We start from the raw sequence: 8,892 nt of genomic DNA on the forward strand, positions 1-8,892 counted from the left end.
AAGAGAATTGGAAAGTTTTAAAAATGGTTTTTGTAAAGGTAATGTACAAATGGGTCACCATTTTGTAAGTTAGGTAAAGTGTACATTTCTTGTTGGACAATGTCACCACTTCCTTTGCTCTCTTCCAGTTTTCCCCCCTGTTCTTGCTCACAAGTTGTCAACATCATATCTACTGGGTACCACTGCTGCTTTTGATTCCCCATTTTCCCTCAATTTCTGTGTCCTCTTACTCTCCCTCAAAAATATGGATAAATCGGGGCTGGGAAGGTGGCTCAGTGGTAGAGCCCTTGCCTTGCATGCATGAGGCTCTGAGTTCAATTCCTCAGCACCACATAAGCAGAAAAAAAGCCGGCAGTGGCGCTGTGGCTCAAGTGGTAGAGTGCTAGCCTTGAGCTGAAGAGCTGAGGGACAGCACCCAGGCCCAGAATTCAGGCCCATGACCGGACCCAAAAAGAAAAAAAAATATGGATAAATAAACAAACAAGACAAAAAGACAAAAACAAATCCTCTTGTTTTCATTTTCTGGAATTCATTTCAATATAAAAATCAGCAGCTTTATGCAAGCATCAGGCTTTGCTCACACATACATGACACTTATACTTCCTGCACCCAGTCATAGCTCACACCAGATTCTAAGGTCCACAAAGTAATTCTTTTCACTTTCCACAGAAAGGAGCTGAGGATCAGAAAGATTAAGTGACTTTTTGGGAATGCTGGCTGAGCATAGCGGCTCACTCTTATAGCTTTCTTTACTCCAGAGAGTGAGATCTGAAGATCATAATTTGAAACCAACCCAGATTGACAAATGTCTAATGGTAGACATTCACCATCAGTTAACTGTCAGAAAGCCAGAATTTTGTGTTTCAAGCAGTAGAGCTACAACACTACCATACTTAAATGAGAAACTTAAAGGATACTGAAGGATAGTGCAAATACAATGATCTTAAGAACAACTACTGTCCCATACACACACCAACACCACCAACACACACACACACACACATATTAAGAGAGATATTAGTACTGAAATCCAAATACAGTTTTTATATTTGTATATGCTTTATTATTGGCTTTAGTAAGGTTTGACCTGATAGTCTCTCTACCTATGAGCCACAATTCAAGCACTTTGTTGCAATTACTACCCAGGTTTGTGTACAGAAATACATTTTCCTAGTTAAGGATACCTCCTTTTCCAACAATGGTGCATTGTCTCTACTTGGCCCAGGTTCTTCTATTGAGACCCAGTATCTTACACTATTTGTCCTGCATGGCCTGTAAGTTGATTGGTCCAGTAGATCTCAGCCATCCTAATAACTAGGATAATAGGTGGCAGCTATTGTACTGGATGGTACCTGCTTTAGGAAAAGTGCTCTGAGTTCACCATTCAGTGGAGGTTGTTAGAACTCACCCATTAATACTTTTTGTTCAGAATTGGGAACTTCATATATCTAGGACTGCAGGGGGAACATGGTGTTATTTCATAATGGTTTGATTTTTTTTTTTTTTTTTGCCGGTCATGGGGCCTGAACTCTGGGACTGGGCGCTGTCCCTCAGCTCTTCAGCTCAAGACTAGTGCTCTACCACTGGAGCCACAGCGCCACTTCCGGTTTTCTCTGTTTATGTGGTGCTGAGGAATCAAACCCAGGGCCTCATGCTTGCAAGGCATGCACTCTACCACTGAGCTACCTTCCCAGCCCACATACTGGTTTGATTTTATGGCAGCTTGTACCTATTGCCTACTTTAAGCCCTGTATGAAGAGAAAGGGAGCTCCTGGGAGACAAATGCCTGTACTAACTGCTGCTCTCAGAATACAGAAGTGAAAAGAAGACTCAAAGAGCCAAATAGCATAGACACTGAGCTCTTAGAAACTCAGGCTATCTGGTACCTTACATTCAATGTAGAAAGTCAAAGCCTACAGGGCTTGTAAGATCCATTTATATTCCTGAACATGGGATTCCTTTCTCCTCAGCCCTTTTGACTCTTTGTATCAGGGTTTGTTGGTGTGGCATTCTTTCCTGTTAACTTACTATACAGGTTAAAACATTATGTACACCAAACAACAGGTTTCCTTTGTCCTCCTAGATGTTCTACATTCTGTTACCTTCCTGTTTGGGAGCTTGTTTTGTACTTGGACCATCATATACATATCCTTACTAAGGGAATAGCTCACAGACTGTGCAACGTAGTTTCTCAATGATGATTAACTCACCCAGAGACTGAGCCTTGGGAGGTTGGTTTTAGGCCTTTTTGAGAGGCTTTGGCCTAGGCACTGTGGGCAACATTGGTGGAAATATCCTCAGAGCAATCCCACAGACAGTGAGTGAGCCCTGATTAGTATGTAGTTATTGACAGTTCTACCTAGGAGTGTGAACAAATGACTGAGTCCTTTTTAGCTTATTGCACAATATGGAAATTGGAAACAATTATCAGCTTGTGAATTCCTAGCCCAACTTCCTGGCTATTCCTAGGAACCACTTTCAGGAAATGGCGAGATTATCATGATCTCAAAAAGGAGTTGTTATTCCCAGGCTCAAATTCTAGGTATTCTTGTTATATCATCTCACTTGCCCTTTATACCAAATAGATGTGGCGAAGGTCATATTCCTCAAAGACCTGATCTTGTGCAGGCAAGTTGTCACACCATCTCATGATAGAGAAGGATGGAACAGTTCTTGACAAATGGGTCCTTAAGTGATTGTTCTTAATATGCTAATCCCATAAATGTATTTAAGAAGATAGAGGTGGTCAAGACCTCACTGGGCCACATGCACATGTTTATCATTGTCTTCACAGTCCACGATTACACAAATATCATGTGTGACACTTCAGTGTAGCTATGTCTACAAGAACTATGAAGTTTTTCCTGCCCACCTATTATTTAGAATTGCTCTGTTTTCTGCTCCCAGAATGCACCAATGAATTGAACTGTGCAAACTTTCATTCCTGGCAGGCAGGATTTGATGAATAGAATGACATCTGCTGGAGGGGGACCCAAGAAAACCAGGTTTTGCTGAGAGCAGCTTACTCAGAAATATTCAGGCATACCTAGAGATGGACAGTGTTTCTGCACCTTTCAGGTATCAGCATCTTCTCACTCCTCAGGATTCCTTTTGAAAAGTCACATCTTCAGTGATAAGGAAGGGGAAGAAAATGATGTGTTTAGTGGGCCAGGGGAGACATTTTTAGAAGTAAGGACATAGATGGCTTGCATAATTTTCTTTCAAGAAATATAGTGGCTACTGGTGGGCTCACATCTGTAATTCTAGTTACTCAGGAGGCTGAGATATGAGGACTGTGCTCTGAAGCCAGCTGGGTCAAGAAAATTCAGGAGACTCATCTCTAACTACTAAAAATAAAAATAAAAAGCCGGTGACTCAATGAGTAGAGCAGTAGCCTGGAGCAAAAAGAGCTCAGAATCAGTGCCCAGGTGCTGAATTTAAGCTGTATGACAGGCACATAAACCCCGATCTCCACCCCCTCACACACAGAAGGAATACAGGAAAACTAATTAGCAACCAGACTGGCAGCTGGTGTGTGTGTGTGTGAGTACACAGGAAAATAAGAGAAGTAACAATCTGCAGGCAGTCAAGATGGTTCCAGGATGAGAAGTCTATTTTATCACTTCCATTTTCCTGTCATGCTGAATGCCTGCCCCTTCAGCAGGTTGAATTACAAGGAGAGCCTGTGGGAACTGGCAAGGCTGCCATGAACTGGTGTTAGGAAGAGTCATCTCATGTGTCATTGTTGGAGGTGACAAGAGTGTGGTTCAGCTCTCACTCTGGACTTCCCTACCTTCCAAACTCACCAAAGTCAACAGTAGGAAGACAAAAGATTCCCTAGATGTTTGCGACAGTAGAAAGTTGTCCTGCCATTCCTATTTAAGGCCCCTGGAAAATACAGCATTGAGAGAAGCAGCTCAAGCACCTTTGGCTGCAGACAGGAGTGGGCTCCTGCTTCCAGGCCACCCAACCCAGCTGTGCCCCCCTGGGAGCATTCAGCAGGTCCTGATATTCAGCGAGGAAATTACTGGATCCCAGACTGACTCGTATTTGTCCAATCTCTTTGTTCCAACAGTTCTGGAGCCCTCTGGGAACCTGGAGTCACCTGAGGGTACTATGTCTCTACCTGAGCTTTGTAAGCATCCTATCTCTAAGTGTGGCTTTGTATGCCACATTGCAATACAATGCTCACATGGAGAAGTTAAAGGACACTGAATCTTAAGTTTTATGCGTTCCTTGAATTCATTTGTGAAGTTTTCTCCAATGATACAAATGTAACAGATTTTACTTCATGTTTAGAAAACATTGCTTTCTGAAATACTTCACATTATGCAATTTTCTAAAGTGATAGAAACAACAAAGGACTGGTTTAAATTAGGACGTGTTAGAACAGTGTGAGTAGTGTTAAATATGTTCTACAGTTTGAAGGATAATGGAGGAGAACTCCAGGCAGCTGTCCATAATTAACACAGAGCACTGTGTTGCCTCCCAGGGGGAGATATGGTGGGTGGGAAAACATGGGGTCCAGCAGTGTGTGATGAGCCTTTCCTTCCCAGGACATAAAAAACACCTTTCTTCTCTGGGAGGGAAGGTATCTTCCTCTGCAGTCTGCCCAGGTGAATGCTTGGACATTTACTTCTGGAGAACATTTGTAATCCCTGTGCTCACCTTCAGCCCAGAGGAGAAGGCAGGTCTTAGAGCCCATGGACCCAAGCCCCGCCCCAGGTGACCTTTAGGATCTGAGGAGTCTTCTTTGTCCTGCCCCCAATAAGTTCTCCTCCCTCATCTGGTCTCCCCAGTGACCCTGAACCTGTATCTGTGTTCCACATTTCTGCTCTGTCCCCTTCCCCAACAGCAAAGTGGATTGTGGGGACACAGTGTAAATGAAGTCTTAAGAGAAACTGGAAGCACACATAGAGACCTCAAATTTGACCTACATCTCTGCACATCCTGAAATTTTGTTAGTTTTTTACTTACTTTTGCTAATTTATTTGTTAGGTACTTATTGGATTGTATGAACAACATATTTTGTTTAGTATGGTATTGAATATAGCTACATCACCTATAGTTTAGTGATATAATGTAAAAGATAAGGATTGGTTTCAATAATGTCCATTAAATGTTACTGATTAGGTCCCTTGCAATTAGTTGCTTAAAGTTTCTTTTTTCCTACAAAAGGAAAGTCCTGTTAGGAAAACATCCTAAACTGAAGAGGAACATGGAATATAAAATTCACCCTAATGATTGTCCCTCCCATAACTCCTTTCCTATTTCATCATTCAATCTCAAGGAAACTCAGCATCAATAAAGTCAACAATCTATTTGTCACTGTTCCTCTGGGGATTTTATTGGATGAAATCTGTTTGCTCTCTTTGTTCCTCCCATTGGTGTGACGATAGGAACAGGATTACTGAGGTCTTCCAGAATGACTTGGATGTCAGGCCTTTATACCTAACAGCCCCACTCTCTGCTACTATCAAATGCATGCTTCCCATGCCTTTCTCTTAGAATACTTCATTCTTTTTTTTGGTGGTCGTGGGGCTTGAATTCTGGGCTTGGGCGCTGTCCCTCAGCTATTCAGCTCAAGGCGAGCGCTCTACCACTTGAGCCACAGCGCCACTTCCGGTTTTCTGGTGGTTTATTGGAGATAGGAGTCTCACGGTCTCTCCTGCCCCGGCTGGCTTTGAACCGCAATCCTCAGATCTCAGCCTCCTGAGTAGCTAGGATTACAGGCGTGAGCCACTGGCGCCTGGCTGAATACTTCATTCTTAAAGGCTGGAGAGATTTTGTGGTTCCAGAAAGACTTGTCCTTTTTCTTAAGGATTTTTCTACTTTCAAATCCATTTTTTAGTCCAGGATATTCTGTCACATGTACACCTTCTCTCTCTCTCTCTCTCTGTCTCCCTCTCTGTCTCTCTCTCTCTTTCTCTCTCTCTCCTTTCTTGCTTTATCTCTCTGTCCATTTGTTAGTGATCTATGAGCTTTAACATGCTTTTTTACTTCTGTTGGGTTTTTGTTTTGTTTTGTTTTTTGTTGGTGTGGTGCTTGAACTCTTGGCTTGGGCGCTGTCCTTGTGCTCTTCAGCTCAAAGTGAGCACTCTACCACTTGAGCCCCAGCACCATTTCCGGTATTCTAGTGGTTTATTGGAGATAAGAGTCTCGTGGGACTTTCCTGCCTTGGCTGGCTTTGAACCACGATCCTCAGATCTCAGCCTCCTGAGTAGCTAGGATTACAGGCGTGAGCCACTGGTGCCCAGCTCTCTTACTTCTGTTGGTATATCTCTCTTCCTCTCTCTTCTTACTTCTCTCTGTGTGTCTTTCTCTGTCTCTTGTCTGTCTCTCTCTGTATTTCTCACCCTCTGTCCATTTGATTGTCGTGGGTCAAATATAGGAGCTTTAACATGCTTAGCCTCTAATCTCTATCTTCAGCCACTTTATATTCTCCTATTTTCTATAAAAGTTAGAAATAGGGGCTGGGAAGGTGGCTTAGTGGTAGAGCGCTTGCCTTGCATGCCTGAGGCCCTGGGTTTGATTCCTCAGCACCACATAAGCCAAAAGAAAAAAGCCAGAAGTGGCGCTGTGGCTCAAGTGGTAGAGCGCTAACCTTGAGCTGAAGAGCTGAGGGACAGCGCCCAGGCCCAGAGTTCAAGCCCCATGACCGGACCCAAAAAAAAAAGTTAGAAATATTATATTTTATTGAGGCATTATTTGGATTTTGTGGGGTGTGTAACAACATTGGGTGTTGTGTTGAAGCCAAGGCCTTGACTAGTGATCTTCTGTCCTCAGCCTTCTAAGTGCTAGAAATACAGGCTGATAATTTGAGATACAATATTTAATCTTTCTTTTGTGTCTTTACTTAGGTATTTCCTTTTCTTTTTCAAGCTCTGCATTCATTTATTCATCAGGAGTTTTATAACATAAAGGGTGTGCATTTCTCAGATGTTTACTACCTTTTATAAATGTCTTTTTCTTCTCTTTTTGTTGTTGTTCTGGTAGTGATGGGACTGTGTCTCTTCATTAGGTGATCCAACACACTCATTTGACCTTTTTACTTCAAGCTGGTGCTTTATCACTTGAACTATACCTCCAGTAGAGTTTCTTTGGGCAGCTACTTGGAGACATTGGAGACAAAGTCTCTCAAACTTTTCTGTTTCAGCTAATATATAACTGTGATCCACAGAGCTTCGCCTCTAAAGTAACTAAGATTATAAGCATGAGACAAAGGCTCCAAATGCGTTTTGAAAATAATTATTTCCCTTTCCTCTTCTTATCCTTGTCACAGTGCTTCTCTACTTTGCATTTCCTGGCTTTAATGATTTCCCAGTGACATTTATTATCTCTTGAATAGAGTTTCCTTATTCTGTGTTTCTCTCTGTACTTTTGGGATCATCCAAGCTTGATATGACTTTTTTTTCTTACTTTTTCCTAATTTTCCTTGCCCTGTAGATAATTTTCAAGACTGACCACTTTCATTTCCTTGGGGGTATTACTTTGTCCTTATTCTGTTTTTCATCAAAGGACCCTTGTATGGAACTGGAATTTATTCTCTTCTTTTGCTCAATTTTTTTTTGTCAGTTGTGGGGCCTGAACTCTGGGCCTGGGCACTGTTCCTCAGCTCTTCAGCTCAAGGCTAGTGCTCTACCACTTGAGCCACAGTGCCACTTTTGGTTTTTTCTGCTAATGTTGTGCTGAGGAATCAAACCCAGGGCCTCATGCATACAAGGCAAGCGCTCTACCACTGAGTCACCTTTGCAGCCCCTTTTGCTCACTTTTGTATGAAATTTGTTTATAGAAATTTTTATAAGTGCAACATTTTCAGCAAGTTTTCTGTCCAAGCAGAGTTTCTTTCTAATGTGTCTGTACAATGCTCACAAAGATGTTATTTTTTTTTACCTCCCCCCATTCTTTACCCCAAGCTTTCTCTCTCTTCACCTCTACATGAGGCCTTCTCTATTGGGCCCCTACTCCTGCTTGTTGTTCCCTTGTGTGAGGCCTGTCTTAGAAGGAAACAGCAGCTACTTCTAGACCTGTTGTCTTTCTCCTAAATTGGTACTGATCTGCAAAACTTTCAGAAACTATGTATTTTCTTTATCTAAAAAAATTATTTCCTTTCTGAATTATTGGACTTTATTTTCCAGTAAATCAGTCTTCATTACAGTTACAGGAATTATTCATCCTTTCATATTAGTGCTTGAGTCATTAGATTTCAGATTTACTTCTTCTCAGTTCATTTCTTGAAAGAAACCAGATTTCCCTATGGCAGCTGATTCCTAATTAGCTGATATTGATTTTAAGTCCTGTAGATCCCAGACCTTCCCATAAAGTTCATGTGAACCTAAACTACAACTCATTGACAAGGGTGTGTTTAGTTGTCAGAGGTGAAGCTTTACCCCAGACCTGGATCCTGAAAGATTGTTCTTTCTTACCCATATTATTTGTAGAAATATATTTAGGAATAAATTCTGATTATTGAAATTTTGATTTTCCCTAGTGATTTTTTTCAAAAGTAGATTCAGTTATAAAAATATGTGCCGCATAGTATATACAGGTATTACTCATTCGTCAAAGGAAATAATGCTGTTCTTTGATAGAATTTTATTAGAGGACATTGTATTTAAGTGAAGCAGAAAAGACACAGCAAGAAATATTACATGGTCTCACTTGTCACATCTAAGCAAGTTGAACTCTAGGAAGCAAAGAGGAGCGTAGTTGTAGCTAGTTTGGAAGATGGGCAACTCTAGGTCAAAGGAAGCAAAGTTTCACTGATATACAATGAGTAAGTCCTGGAAATCTAATTAACAGTAAGATTCTTACAGGAGGTAATATTGACTGGTTTAGCTGTAATTAACATTCCAGTGTATAATCATTGACATGGGTTCCCTTGGTTCTTAT

This window comes from Dipodomys spectabilis, unplaced genomic scaffold, assembly GCF_019054845.1.
Source record: "Dipodomys spectabilis isolate Male_0828 unplaced genomic scaffold, ASM1905484v1 ptg000388l, whole genome shotgun sequence".
In the NCBI taxonomy this organism is placed as follows: Eukaryota; Metazoa; Chordata; class Mammalia; order Rodentia; family Heteromyidae; genus Dipodomys; species Dipodomys spectabilis.